A 22,016-nucleotide genomic window follows, 5' to 3' on the forward strand; every position below is an offset into this window, starting at 1 on the left:
GAATGCCATGAAAATAATAAATCAAATATAACGCCTCCAATTAATACTGGGGCTGCCTAAACTGGTTGGCCCTATAACCGTGCAAGATCAAATTATAATAAAATGATAATTTTCACACTATTTGAGCAGGGGATAGAGCAGATAAGAAAAAGATAGCAGTGTGAATCTGCTGTCAGCGTTAGACTCAGAGCGTAACGGACCAATGTGAGCTCTACAACACCGGGTATTCCTCAATGGTCACCCACTAGAGTACTGACCCAGCCCGACAGTGATTAGCTTCCAAGATCGGACGGTTTCGGGCGTTTACAGTGTGGTATGATAGTAGAGGATTGCGGATGATGGCAAGGGCTCTGGAATCACTGATGAGAGTTCACTAAATGTATAGTAGAAAGAAAAAGATGGATCTGCTGCCAATGTTAGACAGGGATAAACCCTGAATCAATGGTGAGAGTCCACGAAAAAGATATAGAGGATGAAAGCAGATGATAGTGCCTGTCAGATCAATTTATGAATAATGTCAAAACTAGAATTCTTAATATGCACAGACATTAACAAATGATAGAAAGTGATGAGTTCTTCACATGAATGCAAGGAACATAATATCAGGCTTTAAAATGTAACAGCAATGTTGCCAGTGCTCCGTGATTGAGCCCAGAAGGAAAAAGATACTTTGTCAATGTTGCTGATTCCATGTCACAAAAGGACCCACTGATCTACTGATATACATATCTTGTAATTCCTATCAAACAATGAATTGCATCAAATGATTAAATTATATTAATTAAATTGGATGAAATAAACTGCACATCCGTGGTTAAATTAACAAGTGAAAAATTAGAATAGAATTACACTGCCGGGGTTAGGTCGGTAAATGGTGCGATATTACCCGCAAGCGCAAGGTAGTCGGAGGGAAAAGTATGAACAAGTCGGTTTCAATGGGAAAATCATGAAAACTCATATTGACTTTTTGACCTGTCGACATTTTAAATGTTGGTATTTTGACCTTGTCAGTATTTTGACCTTGTCGAGATTTTGACCGTCAGTCAATGGTTGTTGGGATTTTGGGGTAATTCAAATCTGATCGCAGCGAGCGATCAGATCTGAACTGCGCATAACATCACACAACAGCATCGGGCATCAGTGCCTAGCGACGGGATGGTGCGATAAATCCAAACGCACGGGAGTTCGCAAGGTGTTTGACAAGAAGTGGCCATTTGTGGGTGGCAACTGACCATTTTACAGGAGTGTCCGGAAAAATGCAGGCGGGATCAGGCGTTTTCAGGGAGGGTGTCTGACGTCAGCTCCGGCACCGATCAGCAGGAAACAATTGCAGTCGCTCAGAAAGTCCTGGGATGCGCAGAGACAGCACAAACTGATGTTTGTGCAGCTCTGCTACAAAAGCGAACGCACACCTGCAGAGACCTTATACCCTCCCCCTGTAGGCGGAGACTATCTGATCGCAGGGCAGCAAAAAATGCAGCCCAGAGATCAGATCTGAATTACCCCCTTTGACCGTCGGGATTTTGATTGTAGGTAAATTGACCGCATCCCCGCCAAACAGTAAATGTTTTCAAGGTCTCTTCACAGAATTGCAAGTGAAATAATCAGCACCACATGTGGATGTATTTAAAACGTATCAGTGAGTAATGAGTACACCTGTGCACCTGCTGGGTGACCTGCAAAACGCCAACTGTGTGGGGTCCTGAGGACCAAGTCTGAGAGCCGTTGTTCTATGCAGTTGTAGAATATTTACTGCAATAGTACCTTAAGAAAATCTTTTACTGGATACCTATTATGCCGGGACATGCAGTGAGGTATATGGCTCAGGAGGCATTGGCTAGTACCAGAGCCAGATTTACACACAATATATGGGCATTATACACAGGTGCAGCATACTTGCCTACCTGACCCTCTCCATGAGGGAGAAAATGCTCTGTTCCTGGACTTTCCTGGTAATGTATGGTTGCCATCACCTGTAGTTTTTTTTTTCTTTTTACTTGAAGCCCGAGGTGCGGTGCGTCATCACCCAGTGTCTGTGACCAAACGTGCTGGGGGGGTAGGTTCTTGGACCCTCTCCGAAAGGAGAAGGGCCCCGTTACTCAGAGCCAAAAGGCCTACTGAGGGGAAAAAGGGACTGTGAGTCCCCCCTTGCCAAAGCACAGAGGGACCCTTGTGTATCCCCAAGGTTGGCCGAAGCTTCCCCCTGGGGATCGATAACAGCCTCTGGCCCTCCCCAAAAGGAGAGAGCCTCAGCAACTAGGGAAGAGGGTGGCCCATAAGGGTCTCACCTAAACGCCAAACAAAAAACCGTGACGTGACAAACTACAAAACATAAATAAGTGCTGGTGCTGTGCACAAGTGCAAAACACGTGCATGTATAAATAAATAAATAAGCCCCAGCCAGAAGGCCGGGGTGTGGGGGGTATAAAAAATTATCCTTGCCCTAGCCAAAAGGCCAGGGCAAAGGAAAGTGGGTGCAGACAGGAAGGGTTGAAGTGTTAAGTGCTAAAGTGCCTTTGTGCATTGGTGGTCCGAATCCCCAGTGCATTTCCGGCACCCCTGTCCCTTCCAGTTCCAGGGGCACAAAACACCTCGAGCTTCTAGCTGCTCCCGACCTCTCAGCCAGACCAAGCTTCATACCCACTCTGTGCCAGGGGCAACCCCCAGTACGAGAGTGGATACTAGACCAGGCTGTTCCCGCTTCACGTAAGGGGTCCTATTTCAACCCCTAAATAGGCAGCGGATACTAAGCCCAGTTTTTCTCCTCTCTCGACCAGAGGCATTGCCACACCCCGGCATGGTACTCCACAAGGTGTTTCTCCATTCCACACTAGGAACCTCTCACGCTCCTAGTGTAAAGGGGGGTACTCACGGGAGAGATGTGTGCTGAGCGATCTTAACACAGACCGCTCAGCACACATCTCTCACCCCGCTCAGCACAGCGCGATGTGCTGAGCGAGGGGGAAAGCCGACGGGGTGCCGCTCACTTCACACAACGGTGAAGTGAGTGACCCGCTAGATTGAGCCTGCATGCAGGCTCAATCTAGCACCGGCGATAGCGATGCGCGGGGCCGCGCATCGCTATCGCTGGAGGGCATACACACGGCAGATCCGTGCTTAAAATCTAACCAATCTAGCAAGATTGCTTAGATTTTAAGCACGGATCTCTCCGTGTGTACCCCCCCTTAAGAACAGGTACTCCACCAAGTGTTTCCCTCGAGCAGGTACTACACTTCATCTTAGCCAAAAGGCCGAGAAGTGATGATTGCCATCACCTGTGGTGAGCTAGTTAATTGATAAGAAAGATGTTTCACCACAGGTGATGACAATCATACATTAACAGGAAAGTCCAGGAACAGAGCATTTTCTCCCTCATGGAGAGGGTCAGGTAAGTAAGTATGAGGTGCAGCAGTATATACTGCTGGAAATTTGGTGAGTTTTGATCAGAGATGTGTGGATAAGGTAGGCAGGGGGTGGTGGGGGGGGGGGGCACTGCATCACCTGCCATAGACTTTTACTCCAGAGTTTTGACTATAAAAATGATTAGGATAATACAAAGAAAATATTCATATTATATTCTTTGTATTTTTCATATACTTTATATAGTCAAATGTTTGGCTTACACTGGAGTATGGCAAGACACGTTCTGCATCACCTGCCTCACCCCACCGCACGTCACTGCTATTATGTTACTTAAAATCTTTACTATTGTAGAAACCTAGGCCCTCATTCCGAGTTATTCGCTCGCAAGTGAATTTTAGCAGATTTGCTCATGCTAAGCCGCCGCCTACTGGGAGTGAATCTTAGCATAGTAAAATTGCGAACGATGTATTCGCAATATTGCGATTACACACCTCGTAGCAGTTTCTGAGTAGCTTCAGACTTACTCGGCATCTGCGATCAGTTCAGTGCTTGTCGTTCCTGGTTTGACGTCACAAACACTCCCAGCGTTCGCCCAGACACTCCTCCGTTTCTCCGGCCACTCCTGCGTTTTTTCCGGAAACGGTAGCGTTTTTTCCCACACGCCCATAAAACGGCCTGTTTCCGCCCAGTAACACCCATTTCCTGTCAATCACATTACGATCGCCAGAACGATGAAAAAGCCGTGAGTAAAAATCCTAACTACATAGCAAATTTACTTGGCGCAGTCGCAGTGCGGACATTGCGCATGCGCATTAAGCGGAAAATCGCTGCGATGCGAAGATTTTTACCGAGCGAACAACTCGGAATGAGGGCCATAATGCAAACATTGTGAATATACCTTTGAAACTACAACTCAACACCCACAACAACAGACTCTGGAGTATAGTAAAGTTGCTTTATCTCAGACAAACACATAATTCCAGTAAGTTAGCTGTGTCAGTGAAATGTCATAAAATGATAACGTTTTATTATTTGAACCCATTGACAGAGTAAGCGATGATTATTGTCATATGACATTGAATAGCTTGCATACTTGCAGGGCGAATTTACATTCCTCCTGGGGGTGGTGACTATCTGAACGCAGGACAGCAAAGTTAGCAGCCCAGCGATCAGGTCTGAATCACCCCCATGGTTTTGCCCAATTGCTAACTTTTTTGATTTTCTAACAAACATGTATAAGGCCCATTAGACCTGATCGTAGCAGCAACTTTGTCAGAGGTGTAGCTAGGTGCCATGGTGCCCGGAGCAAGGACATGTTTTAGTGCCCCCCTCCCCTATACTGAATACTGAATTGGGGGCCTAGCTAACATGTTGCGGCATGTTACATTTGAATAGAAATAATATTTAAAAATCCTAAATTGGTGACAAGGGTGGTTGTAGACCTTGTGGCGCTCATGGCAATCTGATAATCTGGCAATGCCTCAATTAAAATAATACCCCAAATGTGACCCCCCACAGACCCAAAACCCCCCAAACTATCAATGAAAAATACTGCATCAAAATTGCCCCCCCCCCCCGCCCACACACACACACACACACACACACACACACACACACACACACACACACACACACACTATTTCATAGTCCCCAATGCCTTAACCCTAGAACTGATGTCCCAGACCTGATAATCCCACTATGATTCAATGAAAATAAGCCGCTCATAACTTTATTGTGATTACATAAACCTTTTACTTAAGCTAGCTTATCACTAAATAAAACCACACCACACACTGAAATAAAGACACGGACACAGTAGCTGGAGTTAAAGGTCAGACGATGTTTATTAATCGCTGACCAACTCTTTAAACTAATAATTGAGGCCGAATTAGAATTGAATTGAATATATATTAACTTTAGTTTGGAGGATGGCAAACAGAAAACCGCTGCCAAACACCAGCACCCGTCACCTAGATGACAAACCACCAAACCAAGGAGGGGAGTACACATACCCCGCCTCCTTCCCGCATAACCCGCATTGTGCTGGCCTTACCCCTCTTTCTCTGGCAAACGTTCGGTTCCCGCAGGGGAACGTCTAAATGTCCAACCGCAAGAAAAGGACACACCTGCCGTCCATTTAAAGAGGGAGCCCCACAATGACCACTTATGCCTGTGTGACAGCTGGTTGGCAGCGATTTCCCGCCAATCTGGCTTTCAATAGCCCACAGCAAGAACAAAAAACGTAGACGCATTCTGGGAGGGCGGGCGGGCATAAATTGAAAGGCAAGAGGGAGTCTAGCAAGATGGCCACCCCCTATATACTAACCTAAGACCCTCCTCTTCATCCTGATGCACAACCCCTTAAACCAATAGGAAAAAACCAACCGGGAAAACTGATCTGCCTAGCAACTGCTTAGTCATTTAACAACCAATCACAAAAAGTTGATCGCTTATATGGCCTCAGGCTTATGCAGCCTTCAGCTTATCTAAGCCGCTCATAACTTTATTGTGATTACATAAACCTTTTACTTAAGCTAGCTTATCACTAAATAAAACCACACCACACACTGAAATAAAGACACGGACACAGTAGCTGGAGTTAAAGGTCAGACGATGTTTATTAATCGCTGACCAACTCTTTAAACTAATAATTGAGGCCGAATTAGAATTGAATTGAATATATATTAACTTTAGTTTGGAGGATGGCAAACAGAAAACCGCTGCCAAACACCAGCACCCGTCACCTAGATGACAAACCACCAAACCAAGGAGGGGAGTACACATACCCCGCCTCCTTCCCGCATAACCCGCATTGTGCTGGCCTTACCCCTCTTTCTCTGGCAAACGTTCGGTTCCCGCAGGGGAACGTCTAAATGTCCAACCGCAAGAAAAGGACACACCTGCCGTCCATTTAAAGAGGGAGCCCCACAATGACCACTTATGCCTGTGTGACAGCTGGTTGGCAGCGATTTCCCGCCACCAAGGTTTTCCAAACCGCCACCGCCATCCGCAAACAGAACCTTAACCAACCAGAAACTAACTAGCTCTAACGAAAAAGACCGAAAATATCTTCCAGAAAAAACTGCACTCCTTCCGGAGAAAGGTGAACCCCATTGTCTCTATAGAACTGCCTGTTCCGCAGCACCAGCAGAGGATGCTTAATTGCCACTCCGCCTATGGCCTTGACAAACAGAGACACCGTCGAGTTCACCTTTTTGCGTGCTTTCTCCAGCGCCGAGAAATGCACCGCACCACGCCAATGGAAACGGGGCACCATTTCCGACCAGACAATGCATACCCCAGGCCAGTGACAACGTATCGCCAACACATCCGCCTTTATAGACAAAATCAAGTCTATGCCTTTAACTCGGCCCAGATCATTACCACCCAGATGAATGATAATACAACTGGGGCGACCCCAGCGGCGCTCCCTAGAAAAAAGGACGCGCAACAAATCACCCCATAACATGCCCCTAACACCTAACCATCTAAATTGCCGGGACCCAAAATTCTCAGTCGCCCTAGATGCCATGGGATGTTTCTCCGCCCAAAAAACATATGAATGACCAACCATCCATATGTGGTCTCCAAAATTGCTGACAGCTGTAAAAGAAAATATCCTAATGTCAGATTATGCACATAATCTGTAACTTAAACACAACGTAACCAATAAAACCCAAGTGAAGGAGAAAACTCAAAAAACCTCCCGTGGACCTTGGTAGAACAGCCAATTGAAATTAGGCCCCCTCGGAGGAAAAATTTTAAAAATTCGCTTCACACCCTCGATTCCTGAACGGTAAGCGTTCAAAAACCGACGAGTAAACACGTTTTTGGGTTAGCGCAACAGGCGCACTTATAACTTATCTATACGGACATAGGACTTATAGGAGGCCGACTTCCAGCGACCCAACTCCCGAATAGCCGCTGGTGATGAACCAGCGGCCGCCGCATGGGTAGCCGCCCCAATCCGAAAGGAATGAGTACCGAAGTCCGCCTCCTGCAAGCCCAACGCCGTCAAACATTTCTTGAACACCGATGAGAACTGAAACTTTGTCAGAGGGTCCAACTGCGCGTGCACCAGCAACTGGTTGCCCCCCGGAGGTCTTAACCGCACATACTCTTGCGTCAACCGCAGCGGGCAAACGCCCATACCTCCCTGAGCCTCCAAGGACAACCAGCGACCCCGACCTGTTTGATCTGTCTTGGACCGCACAATCCTACAGAGCAACAGGCCCTCCTGCAAGCGCACATTCTCGTAGAGCAGACCCGATTCCCGGGACGCCTTGCTGCTCGCCACTAGCTCGCTCACCCGAAAAGCCCCGAAAAAGGCCAGGGCATACGCGCTACTAAACAATGCCACCTCAAATTCCGAGGACGCAATCCGAGGTAGCACACGCAGCAATTCCGCTAGCAGCTGCAACGTTATAGGCCTACGTGAATCCGCAGGCGCCGGGTGCAACCTAGCCCAACCTTTCAGCGCTCTGGAAAGGACAAACGACCCCGTGGGGTCCGTTGTCCCGTGGAGTCGCGAGTGAAAGGCGATGCCCGCAAGGGCAGTAGCCATGGCCGCTTTTGACCTACCGTTTTGGTAATGCTCCCAAACAAAGGTCAACAGGGCGTCGGCCGAGGACTCACCTGCTACCCCGTACCTACTCTGAAAGGCTGACCAATCCCGCCATGCAGCATCATACGCTCGTAGCGTAGAGGGAGCCAGTGCACACCTGGCCAACGCCGTTAAACCACTTCGACCATCTGCCAGACAGAAGGTGGGCACTGTAACCCCTCTGCCTCCGCTCCCGGAACCAACGTCCTGAATTTGTCAAACTGGAACCGGGACAATGCATCCGCAATTCCATTGTCAACTCCAGGTACGTGGCGAGCCCTAAAATTAATATTGCGCTGCAAACAAACCAACACTAAATGCCTTAGCAATCGCAGCGCCTGCGGAGATGAGGAACGCTGGTTATTAATCGCATGCACTACCCCTAAGTTGTCGCAAAGAAACAAAATGTCCCTATTTGCGAACCGTCCGGCCCATAACTCAAGCGCCACTAAGATCGGGAACAATTCCAGCAGAAGCAGGTTCTTGGTAAACCCACGCGTTACCCAAGATGCCGGCCAGGCCGCAGCGCACCATGAGCCAGCGAAGAACGCGCCGAAACCTCGACTGCCTGAAGCATCCGTGAACAACTGCAGCTGCTTACTGGAACAACAAGGAGCGGGCCACAACACTTCCCTGTTGAAGGACACCAGGAACGAGACCCAAATCCGCAAATCATCCTTGATCTCGCGGGAAAGGTACACGGAGTGATTCTGTCGAACCGTCCCCGCGGTGGCCCGCTCAAGTTTGCGACAGAAAATCCTACCCATGGGGATAATCCGACACGCAAAATTGAGAGAACCAAGCAAGGACTGCACCTGTTTAAGCCGAACCCTGCGTTTTCCTAAACAGTCTGTAATCAAACCCAATAGTTTCCGCACCTTATCCTCGGGCAAGCGACAGCACCCCCCTACCGTGTCAATCTCGATACCTAAATAGCTAAGACAAGTGCAAGGACCCTCGCACTTATCCTGCGCAACCGGTACCCCTAAAGCGCAGAATAACGACCTGGCCACCGAGAGAATGTCCCCACAGACCGAACTGTCTCCGGGGCCTACAAAAAGAAAGTCATCCAGGTAGTGAGCCACCCCCATCTGCCCGGAGGCGGTCTGGACGCACCAGTGCAAAAACGTGCTAAAGCACTCAAAGTAGGCGCAGGAGACAGAGCAACCCATGGGGAGACACCGATCGACGTAGAATTCGCCCCCTATTTTGAAACCCAGAAACCGCAGGGAATCTGGGTGTAGCGGGAGTAGCCGAAAGGCCGACTCCACGTCCAATTTTGCCAACAGACTCCCCGGACCACAATCCCGCACTAATCGCAGCGCGTCGTCAAACGACTGATATCAAACTCTGCATTGGGCTTCCGGGATAGCGTCGTTGACCGACAGCCCCGGCGGGTGCGACAAGTGCTGTATCAAACGAAACTTACCTATGGCCTTCTTGGGCACTACCCCTACTGGGGAAATGCACAAGGAGGGCAACGGGGAAAGGGCGTAGGGCCCAGCCATGCGCCCCAGCCCAATCTCCCCGTCAACCTTCCGCCGGACTTCCTGCGGGAATTCCCGAGCCGATCTCAAATTCTGGCGTGCAACCACATACACCGAATCCGGGATTGGCAAACGAAAACCGTGCTGAAAGCCCTGCAAGAGAAACGATGCCGCCGACTCATCGGGGTACAAGGTAAGCCAGCGCTGCAACTCGGGAACTATAATCGGGGAGAAGGCCTTACTTGCCAATTCCACCGGCCTCGGTGGAAGCGGCAGGCTTACCGCCTGTCGCCGCGGTGCATTCCTTGGCCGGGTGACTGGCTCCGCACAACCTGCATGAGTGGCGAAAACGACAGCCCGTTCCTTTGCCGCATTTGCCGTCGTTGTAGGCAAAGCACTTGCCTTTTCCCGTCAATCGAGAAGCCACCGCCCCGGCCGCCCCGGGTTTCTTGGCCGTGACGTCCGGGGTGGGTTTGACCTGCTGCGTGACCTCCAACCACACCTCAACATCCTTAAAACCCGCGGGCAGGATGGGGTTGCCATCCTGATTGCGACGAAACTTCTCGTCGTAATCCCGCCACGCGGAACCCTTGGATTTTAAGTACATATCGTGTACTAAAAACAAATATTTCACCAAGTTGGCATACTCCGCGGGACGCGATTCCGTGTAGCAAGCCATGAACACCAAAAACCCACGCAGCCACTGGTGAAAATTGCGAAACGCATTTTCCCCAATACCACCCGGTTTCTTGGCCGCGTCAAAACCCTGCCGCATTTCCTCTGTAAGGGTGAATATGTCTACATACTTCCCCTTACGTATTTTTTCCCGCATGCGCTTACGAACCCCTCTTGTCACTGCCGTGTTGGCGCAATGTACCATCTCGCCGTAACGGGGAGGGTCGGAGGGGACCACCTGCGCAGGAGCGGCCACCTTGTGCGCCTCCTTGGCCATTCGCCGCGCGATGAGCCTAGCTAATTTACGCGGGCGCCGCGGAGAGCCGGATGATACGCTGCTAGAAGACGAGGAACTACAAGTTGAAACGTGTAAAGGAATATTTAGCTCACCGGAGTTTGAAGGACCCGGAACCGCGTCGTCCGCTGCACCCGCCTCCGCTGATGGCCGTACCTCCACGTTCGCAGTCGCGCTTGTCCGTGACCTTCGCCTCGTGACGGGCGTAGCCCCTGAATTAGACGGAACCTGCAAGGGAGAAAAAGAGGGGACAACCGGCACCGGGGGAACCAGAACATCATTAACACTTGTCCGCAAATGCGGAGGCGGAGAGCCCGTCCCCCCGTTCCGTGGCGGATGGCCGCCCGGCAGCTGCAGGGAGGGGGCCCCCGCCGAGGTGTACCCGATCGACTGCGTAAAGGCTGACCCGCTCACTGCACCGAAACTCGCGGGGTAAGACGGCCGCCACGCCGTATGCGGCGGGCAGCCGCCCGCCCCCGCCCATCCGTATGACGCCGGAAGGAACTGAGGGGGCGCCGCGAGAGGGGGCCAACTCTGTGCCACCTGATACCCACCGCCCGGTGCCTGCCCTGACTGCAGGCCCGCAAAGGCCGGCAAGGGCACCGCGACTCGGGGGCCACTGACCGACCACGTGGACTGCACGCCGGCGCCCGCGCTGGCCCCGTGCGGGGAAAACTGTGTGCCGGACACCGTCATGAAGCCCATGGAAGGCATGCTGGCGGCTAAGGGGAATGCTGGAGCCGGAGGCCACGCAAAACCCCCGGGGAAGGACTGGCTCCCCGCGAAGCCTTGCTGCGCTGCTACCGAAAGCGCCCCGCCGGGCGTCATATAAGCCGCCGAGACGGATGTCTGTGTGGACCCAAACTGAAAAAGACCGGGAAGGGCGTGGAGAGGGGTTTGAAAACCGACGAGCGGGGGCGCCGTTAATGGCGTCGGGGCGTCTGACACCCAGGAGGAGCCCGAGCAGGCCACCGAGGCCGGGGGAAAACCCTGCCATGTGACTGCCGCCGGGGCGGGTGTGGCGGCCGCCGCTGCCACGTCCCCCGCCCCGGCGACACTAGGCCCAAACGGCCCAATATTATTTAAATTGAGGTGCGGTGTGCTAAACCCCCCCGCTGGAGGGGGGTAGTATGGGGCCCTGTATTGTCCCGGGGACAGCGGGAGCCGCTACCCGCTGCCCTGGGCTCATATCCCCCAGCTGCATATTGACCCCCCCCTCGCCCCCCGCAGCTCTGCCGCGGCCGTCCGGCACAGCTTGTGCCCCCAGGACGCCGCCGAGAGCCGACCGCGGGGATGGAGGAGGAGGGCCGGAGGCACTTATGGAAGGAGGGAGGGAAGTCGATTCGCCCGCGGGAGGCGCCGGGGAGCGCGGCCCAGCCGGACCGCGCGCACCCGCGCCACGTGCAGAGCGGCCGCCGGAGGGGAAGTGCTGCAGACGCCCGAGGCAGGAGGGAGAGGAGAGGCCCGTCCCGCTGCGAGCGCCGGGACGCGCGGCATCGGCACCACGTGACGAGCGGCCGCTGGCCGCCCGTCTCCGTGCGGCAGGGGAGCGGGCTGTAACTGCCCGTCCCCGCCGCCTGTCTGAAACAGGGGGAAGTCCTCTCTGTGGCGCAACGCTCGGGGAGCGGGAGCGGAAGGCGCTCCCCGCATCCACGAGGCGCCGGGGGGGGGGAGCTGCACGTTTTGGACGAGGCATGGCAGAGGGGGGAGAATCTGCAAAAATAGACAATGACACGCAGAGAGGGGGCACAGCACTGTATAATGCCCTAGAGAAGGCAAATGAAATTAAAAAAACAAAAAAAAACAAAAAAAAACAAAAACAATTTACAGGCAGTGAAAATAAGCAATAGTACTTATCCTTCCTGGGGCATAAACTGAAAGGCAAGAGGGAGTCTAGCAAGATGGCCACCCCCTATATACTAACCTAAGACCCTCCTCTTCATCCTGATGCACAACCCCTTAAACCAATAGAAAAAAACCAACCGGGAAAACTGATCTGCCTAGCAACTGCTTAGTCATTTAACAACCAATCACAAAAAGTTGATCGCTTATATGGCCTCAGGCTTATGCAGCCTTCAGCTTATCTAATGTCCCAGAATTTCCTGAGACGCAGAGAGAGGTGCTGCAGCAGCCTGAGGGGCAGATAGAGGTGCTGCAGCAGCCTGAGGGGCAGAGAGAGGTGCTGGAGCAGCCTGAGGGGCAGAGAGAGGTGCTGGAGCAGAAGGAGGTGCTGCAACATCAATGTAGAGAGAAGTGCTGCAGCATCCGGGGCAGAGAGAGGTGCTGCAGCAGCCTGAGGGGCAAAGAGAGGTGCTGGTGCAGAGAAAAATATTGCAACATCAATGTAGAGAGAAGTGATGCAGCAGCTGGGGCAGAGAGATGCCACAACAGCCTGGGCAGGACAGAAGTAACCCTGCTGCACAGCTACAAGCAGACAGTGAGACATATAAAGAGGGCGGGCAGAGCTCCGGCATGTGCCAACTGTCAGTGTCTCCTGCTGCCTCCTCTGGCCTGCCCTGTTCCCTACCTAGTATCTGAGTCAGTGTGCGCCCTCTGCTTCTCCAGTGCTGCGGCTGCCAGTACAGTGGCCCGCGGGAAAGGTGTGGGGGTGGGCACCAGTGCCACCCTCGCTACACCCCTGAACTTTGTTAGAAGATGGGCAAAACCATGTGCACTGCAGGGGGGGAGGGGGGGGGGCAGATATAACATGTGGAGAGAGAGTTAGATTTGGGTAGGCTATATTGTTTCTGTGCAGGGTAAATACTGGATGCTTTGTTTTTACACTGCAGTTTAGATTTCAGTTTGAACACACCCCACCCATATCTAACTCTCTCTGCACATGTTATATCTGCCCCCCTGCGTGCACATGGTTTTGCCCGACAGCTAATAAATTTGGTGCTGCGATCAACTCTGAATTACCCCCTTTGTCTTCAATTATTTTCTTAAATCTGTATAAGTGATTGCTGTTAAGTAGAGCAGTTGTGTCGGTCTTTCCAGGAAAGTATCTACCCCTTCCCCAAACAGGGGCCCTACCTTATAAGATCTGGCCAGGCTGCAACCGAGTTTAAGACATCAGGAGGCAGTGAATGCTGCAAGAAGAGGTACAGTATGAGAGATATTGGGGTAAATGTATGATGTGCCTGTATCTAGAGATGAGCGGGTTCGGTTTCTTTGAATCCGAACCCGCACGAACTTCACTTTTTTTTTCACGGGTCCGAGCGACTCGGATCTTCCCGCCTTGCTCGGTTAACCCGAGCGCGCCCGAACGTCATCATGACGCTGTCGGATTCTCGCGAGACTCGGATTCTATATAAGGAGCCGCGCGTCGCCGCCATTTTCACACGTGCATTGAGATTGATAGGGAGAGGACGTGGCTGGCGTCCTCTCCATTAGAATAGATTAGAAGAGAGAGAGAGAGAGAGAGAGAGATTGTGCAGACAGAGTTTACCACAGTGACCAGTGCAGTTGTTGTTAAGTTAACTTTTATTTAATATATCCGTTCTCTGCTATATCCGTTCTCTGCCTGAAAAAAACGATACACAGCAGTCACACAGTGTGACTCAGTCTGTGTGCACTCAGCTCAGCCCAGTGTGCTGCACATCAATGTATAAAAGCTTATAATAATTGTGGGGGAGACTGGGGAGCACTGCAGGTTGTTATAGCAGGAGCCAGGAGTACATAATATTATATTAATTTAAAATTAAACAGTGCACACTTTTGCTGCAGGAGTGCCACTGCCAGTGTGACTAGTGGTGACCAGTGCCTGACCACCAGTATAGTAGTATATTGTTGTATACTATCTCTTTATCAACCAGTCTATATTAGCAGCAGACACAGTACAGTGCGGTAGTTCACGGCTGTGGCTACCTCTGTGTCGGCAGTCGGCACTCGGCAGGCAGTTCGTCCATCCATAATTGTATAATTATATACCACCTAACCGTGGTATTTTTTTTTCTTTCTTTATACCGTCGTCATAGTCATACTAGTTGTTACGAGTATACTACTATCTCTTTATCAACCAGTGTACAGTGCGGTAGTTCACGGCTGTGGCTACCTCTGTGTCGGCAGTCGGCAGGCAGTCCGTCCATCCATAATTGTATTATTATAATATATACCACCTAACCGTGTTTTTTTTTTCATTCTTTATACCGTCATAGTGTCATACTAGTTGTTACGAGTATACTACTATCTCTTTATCAACCAGTGTACAGTGCGGTAGTTCACGGCTGTGGCTACCTCTGTGTCGGCAGTCGGCAGGCAGTCCGTCCATCCATAATTGTATTATAATATATACCACCTAACCGTGGTTTTTTTTTCATTCTTTATACCGTCATAGTGTCATACTAGTTGTTACGAGTATACTACTATCTCTTTATCAACCAGTGTACAGTGCGGTAGTTCACGGCTGTGGCTACCTCTGTGTCGGCAGTCGGCAGGCAGTCCGTCCATCCATAATTGTATTATAATATATACCACCTAACCGTGGTTTTTTTTTCATTCTTTATACCGTCATAGTCAGTCATACTAGTTGTTACGAGTATACTACTATCTCTTTATCAACCAGTGTACAGTGCGGTAGTTCACGGCTGTGGCTACCTCTGTGTCGGCACTCGGCAGGCAGTCCGTCCATCCATAATTGTATTATAATATATACCACCTAACCGTGGTTTTTTTTTCATTCTTTATACCGTCATAGTCAGTCATACTAGTTGTTACGAGTATACTACTATCTCTTTATCAACCAGTGTACAGTGCGGTAGTTCACGGCTGTGGCTACCTCTGTGTCGGCACTCGGCAGCCCGTCCATAATTGTATATACCAGTGACCTAACCGTGGTTTTTTTTTCTTTCTTTATACATACATACTAGTTACGAGTATACTATCTCTTTATCAACCAGTCTATATATTAGCAGCAGACACAGTACAGTGCGGTAGTTCACGGCTGTGGCTACCTCTGTGTCGGCACTCGGCAGCCCGTCCATAATTGTATATACCACCTAACCGTGGTTTTTTTTTCTTTCTTTATACATACATACTAGTTACGAGTATACTATCTCTTTATCAACCAGTCTATATATTAGCAGCAGACACAGTACAGTGCGGTAGTTCACGGCTGTGGCTACCTCTGTGTCGGCACTCGGCAGCCCGTCCATAATTGTATATACCAGTGACCTAACCGTGGTTTTTTTTTCTTTCTTTATACATACATACTAGTTACGAGTATACTATCTCTTTATCAACCAGTCTATATATTAGCAGCAGACACAGTACAGTGCGGTAGTTCACGGCTGTGGCTACCTCTGTGTCGGCACTCGGCAGCCCGTCCATAATTGTATATACCAGTGACCTAACCGTGGTTTTTTTTTCTTTCTTTATACATACATACTAGTTACGAGTATACTATCTCTTTATCAACCAGTCTATATATTAGCAGCAGACACAGTACAGTGCGGTAGTTCACGGCTGTGGCTACCTCTGTGTCGGCACTCGGCAGCCCGTCCATAATTGTATATACCACCTAACCGTGGTTTTTTTTTCTTTCTTTATACATACATACTAGTTACGAGTATACTATCTCTTTATCAACCAGTCTATATATTAGCAGCAGACACAGTACAGTGCGGTAGTTCACGGCTGTGGCTACCTCTGTGTCGGCACTCGGCAGCCCGTCCATAATTGTATACTAGTATCCAATCCATCCATCTCCATTGTTTACCTGAGGTGCCTTTTAGTTGTGCCTATTAAAATATGGAGAACAAAAATGCCACTCCTAGATGGGCCCGGTGTTTGTGTCGGCCACTAGGGTCGCTAATCTTACTCACACAGCTACCTCATTGCGCCTCTTTTTTTCTTTGCGTCATGTGCTGTTTGGGGAGGGTTTTTTGGAAGGGACATCCTGCGTGACACTGCAGTGCCACTCCTAGATGGGCCCGGTGTTTGTGTCGGCCACTAGGGTCGCTTATCTTACTCACACAGCGACCTCGGTGCAAATTTTAGGACTAAAAATAATATTGTGAGGTGTGAGGTATTCAGAATAGACTGAAAATGAGTGTAAATTATGGTTTTTGAGGTTAATAATACTTTGGGATCAAAATGACCCCCAAATTCTATGATTTAAGCTGTTTTTTAGTGTTTTTGGAAAAAAACACCCGAATCCAAAACACACCCGAATCCGACAAAAATAATTCGGTGAGGTTTTGCCAAAACGCGTTCGAACCCAAAACACGGCCGCGGAACCGAACCCAAAACCAAAACACAAAACCCGAAAAATTTCAGGCGCTCATCTCTACCTGTATCACTCTTCCCGCTTCATCTCTTTGCTGAGGGGAAGCGGGAAGCACTATCACCAAGATGTATTAACATCTTACCTGCTGGAGAGGGGAAGTGAATACTCCCCTCTCCGGCTATGCCTAGTACTGATGCGCTGAATCTCTAACATTCTTCCCCTCCCCCAACCAGCTTATTGGGCATGCTCGAGATCTCAAAAGTCTTGCGAGATCTCACATGCAGCCCGGCGCCGGCACCTACCAAAGCCAGGGACAGCGCTGTTCCTGCTATGGTGTATGGGCAACAGTCAAAATCATTCATATATTGCCCTACATATTGGGGTGCTATCAGGGTCTGCCCCCTCCTCTCCCGTAACAGATAGTGTCACATCGGGAAGGGTGTGAGAGGACTGACTGCTCTTGACAGCCCTGGCAATAATACACCACTTGTGTTACTATTGCTATACTATGCTCTTAGCACTAACAGCAACCAACTTGTCTGCATTTTGTTGATTTCACACTAGCTACTAACAATTAGGCCACATCTATCACATGAGGAAACTTTCAGTATATACTTCAAAAACATTTTAATATCCAATCCATCCCTGCTCTAGGTCTCCCTCCCTGCAAGTTGCAACCAACCACAACATTAAGTTATAGGGGTGTATTCAATTGATGTCTGATCCGTTCCTATCGGATTTGGCCGTTCTCGACATTCCCGACAATGCCAATCTGACTTTTTTTTAATCGGATTGACATTGTCGGAAACGGGGCTAAAACCATAGTTACCTACTTTGCTGCCTCCTCCTCCGGGAGGAGGCAGTGTTGTAGGTGTATGGGGGGCGTGGCCGGCACAGGATAGGCGGTCCAGGGCGTGGCCGGCAGCAGGATGGGCGGTCCGGGGGGCGTAACATCAGGGTCGCGTCATCGTGACTCCGCCCCCCGCTGTGCTGTGCCGAGAAACAAGCCGCTGCATAGCGGGGGGCGGAGCTACGATGACTCGATTCAGCGCAAATCGCGTCATCGGACCCCCTCGGGCCGCCCGCTTGTTCTCTGCTGCGGGCGGCCGAGGGGAAAAGCGGGAGGCTTGCCCACCTTTCCGGGGGGCCGGGAGGGTCACCCGATTTTCGGGAGCCTCCCGGCCATTCCGGGAGGGTAGGCAAGTATGGCTAAAACCTGTTGGATTTGGCCGCGATTCCGACAAAACACATGGCCGCCGATCCACGAATTGCTGACTAGTCGGAAAAATGGCAGGAGGATTGAATAGGTCGGAACACCTTCCGACCTAAAGAAGTTCCGTCTTGAATTGAATACCCTCCATAGTATTCACAATTCAAACATTCTAGGATACTTTTGCGGGAATAATCTGATTACAGTTGTTCTCAGAGGATTTCCCACAGAATATTGGGGAGAAATAGTGCCTGAGCTGTTTACATGAAAGCCCCCAATGTCCCACCCTATACCGGGAACACTTCCACTATTCCAACAGGGGGGGGGTCATTCCGAGTTGTTCGCTCTGTATTTTTTTCTCGCAACGGAGCGATTAGTCGTTAATGCGCATGCGCAATGTCCGCAGTGCGACTGCGCCAAGTAAATTTGCTATGCAGTTAGGAATTTTACTCACGGCATTACAAGGTTTTTTCTTCGTTCTGGTGATCGTAATGTGATTGACAGGAAGTGGGTGTTTCTGGGCGAAAACAGGCCGTTTTATGGGAGTGTGTGAAAAAACGCTACAGTTTCTGGGAAAAACGCGGGAGTGTCTGGAGAAACGGAGGAGTGTCTGGGCGAACGCTGGGTGTGTTTGTGACGTCAAACCAGGAACGACAAGCACTGAACTGATCGCAGATGCCGAGTAAGTCTGGAGCTACTCAGAAACTGCTAAGAAGTGTCTATTCGCAATTCTGCTAATCTTTCGTTCGCAATTTTGATAAGCTAAGATTCACTCCCAGTAGGCGGCGGCTTAGCGTGTGCAATGCTGCTAAAAGCAGCTTGCGAGCGAACAACTCGGAATGACCCCCAGTGTACAGTATCTTGCTGCCCGCGTTGTAACATATCTCTTATATCCCCACCTCATACCAGCCCCCTGTGGCAACTGTGATTCTGACACTCGCTTGCCAGTAACTTTAGTCAGAATTGACCTTTAGCATTAACCAAGGGATAAAGGATAAATAACGCTGTAGGATCTTTCATACAACTCTCATCCTTGCCCAGCAGGTGGCATTTCAGTACAGAAGTCCTCGTCCTTCAGATTTTATTTTACACCATACAATTTTACAACCAGGTTATGTGCCCTAAAGTTTCCATGTGACACAATATAAAAATAACAGATCTCATTGCTAAGAAATATATAGCATTTGCTGGACTAAAATTGTTTTAAATAAAAGTGAACATTTTATTTTGTTTGCCAAATTATACTCATATATATTGAATGGTACTCATAGGCGTTTCTATAATGGGTGCAGTGTGTGCGGTGCACACGGGCCCCTGGGTCCAGAGGGGGCCCCCACCGCACACACTGCACCAGTATATTATACTTAACACTCCGGAGTCCCGCGCGGCAACCCTCCAGTGCGGGCATAAATCACTCAGAAAATGGCCACTACGGCCATTTCCAAGTGAATTGCGCATGCACACTGGAGATGTCTCCGGGAACAAGGCACGGGCACCATGTTCCCAGAGACCTACGTAGACTCTGGCACTATGCCAAATTCTACTTGCTGCCGGAGAGGAGGAGGCCCACAATGGAGGCTGCACGCGGTTCCCTTCCTCTCTTAAAACTCCCCTGATGGTACTGTATGCCTTCTTCCTACTAGCATGAGCAGGAGATTCTTTCATTACTAGTCTGTGCCTATGTCATGAATAGTGTATATATATTTCTGCAGCAGGGTACACTGGTATTCCACAGGGAATAACATCGTGGTGTAGAGTTGGGTCTTGATCCGAGGCACCAACAGGATAAAGCTTTGACTGTTCCCAGGATGCACTGCACCGCCTCCTCTGTAACCCCGCCTCCAGGCACTGGAGCTCAGTTTGTAAGTTGGTGCCTACAGTGCAGGCAGCTAACAGGGAGGGCTGCGCTAGACAGCCCTGAAAAGAGCTTTTCTGACAAGAATGAAGACTTCAAGGGCCGCAGCACAGGCACTTGGTGCTATATGTCATAATGACATATTGTCCTGCGTCTCCCCCGCCTCCCCCAGCGGCGCTGTATACTCCTGCACCCTGGTTGCTGGGTACTTACAGCGGAGGCACTCCGGTCTCATCAGGCACACATACCGCAGTTGCTCTCCTGGATCGCGTGGCCGCACGATAGAGAGGAGGTAAGAGGGTCCCCCCAGGTGGGACCCGCCGAAATTGCGATCCGGCTGGCGTGGACACTGTGGCCGTGCAGGGACCCCACTATATCCAACAGGGCAAGGAGCACAGGTCGGATTTACTAAAATCCGTTTAGTGTAGGCTCCATAGTACCCGGTGGTAAAGTCCAGCAGAGGGGATAAGGTTCTGACCTGTAGCCCCAGCCCCAGGCACCATCTACAGTAGATGTTCCCGCCCTGGAGATGCATCTCTCTCTACCGCACTCCCTGTTAGCGTTTGGGCGCCATTACACAGAGCTGCGCTGATCCTGGGACTGCTGGGCACTGTCTCCTCTGTAAAGCCGCCTGCCTCATCAGCGCTGTGCATTTACAGGACACTTAAGTATTGTACATTTCGTTTAGACAGTGTTAGTTAAGAACAAGTGCATAACTATAGGGATATTTAGTACAAGTATCCTGTGATATACATCCAGTATTTACTGTGCATTGTTATATCTGTATACATACATAGCTTTACTTAGTATAGCTAGTCCAGTGCAGTTTTAGTGTTGTTTGTAATAGTTTCTGCATTGTACATGTGACTGTGTGTGCCAATAGCTGCTGTGTGGTTCCTATTCCGTGTATCTCACATATATTGCTATCCCTATATTCTGTACCCTGACGCGGGCTAAGTGCATCAGGGTCCTATATATATAGTGTTCCACGGGATATACTGTTTGGTATTTTTCTCTGTGTATTTCAGTCACCTTATACCACTTAAATCCTCTGTTTGTGCATTGCAGTCAAACTCCACAGGGAGTTTTTGTCAGTTACTGTGTCTGGCTATATTGTACTGTTACGCCCTAGAGCTACATTCTCCAATAATGTCTGCGTCACATGGCGGGAGATCTGTGGCTGATCCTGCGTCATGCAGTGCTGACGCCGCGGATTTGTCTGAGGAAAATATTCCAGCTGAGGGTCCAGGTATTGGACCCTCTCGGTCAGCCTGCAGCATCGGTGGCACACCAAGACCCACCTTGGGCTGCTTTTTCTAATTTACTGGCTATGCTAGTAACGAGACTTGCACCCCCTGTGGGACCTCCTGTGCCTGTACAATCACATATTGTCCCTGTTGTAAATCCACCATAGGTGGATTCTCTGTCAACTCAGTTACAGCAGTTAAATCAGTCCTTGGTTAAACAAAAGCCTGACCCTCGCCCCCCTAGTACCAAAGGATCATCTAAGCAGCCCATTTCTTCCTCACAATCCACACATGTTTCTGATACTTCATCCGATGAAGATGGCGTATATACTGACCCATCAGACACTGATGCAGATGCTTCTGATGGGGAATCTACAACACAGGTGGATGTTCCTGACCTCTTGGAGGCTATCAAACTGATTCTTCAGATCGATGATGAAACTGAACCTTCAGATACGTGTAAGAAACCTGATAAATTCAAACGTCAGAAGGTTACTAAATTAGTTTTGCCACATTATGACCATTTAGTTGACATACGTCAGGAATCCTGGGAGCCTCCAGGGAAGAAATTCTCCCTGTCTAAAAAGATGCTAGCTCATTATCCGCTCTCTGCAGAGTTAAGTAAGAATTGGGAAACACCACCACCTGTGGACTCACATGTAGCGCGTCTTGTGGTGTCGTCTACTCTGCCTGTCACTACCGTCACCTCTCTGAAGGAACCGATGGATAAGTGTGTGGAGGGTTGCTTGAAGTCTATTTACACTCTTGCAGGTGCTGTGCATAGACCTACGAAAGCGGCTTCTTGGGCTGCAAAAGCTATTGAAGCCTGGGTTCAAGAAGTTGAAGCGGAGCTACCTCCTAATTTTTCTGATAATCCAGACAGTGGCCCTCATTCTGAGTTGATCGCACAAAGCTGCTTTTTGCAGCCCATGTGATCGACTAGTCGCTGCCTATGGGGAGGGATTTTTTGCATTGCAAGGCTGCGAACGCTTGTGCAGCCCTGCTATGCAAAAACAGTTTGTGCAGTTTCTAAGTAGGTCCTGACAATCTCACCA

The 22,016-nt window shown here is 49.9% G+C and overlaps 1 pseudogene; it reads right to left on the reverse strand.

Moving 5' to 3' along the window:
• Window positions 1-208: 208 nt before the first annotated feature.
• Window positions 209-327, reverse strand: LOC134937404 (5S ribosomal RNA; annotated as a pseudogene).
• Between the last annotated feature and the right edge of the window lie 21,689 nt (window positions 328-22,016).

This window comes from Pseudophryne corroboree, chromosome 6, assembly GCF_028390025.1.
Source record: "Pseudophryne corroboree isolate aPseCor3 chromosome 6, aPseCor3.hap2, whole genome shotgun sequence".
NCBI lineage: Eukaryota > Metazoa > Chordata > Amphibia > Anura > Myobatrachidae > Pseudophryne > Pseudophryne corroboree.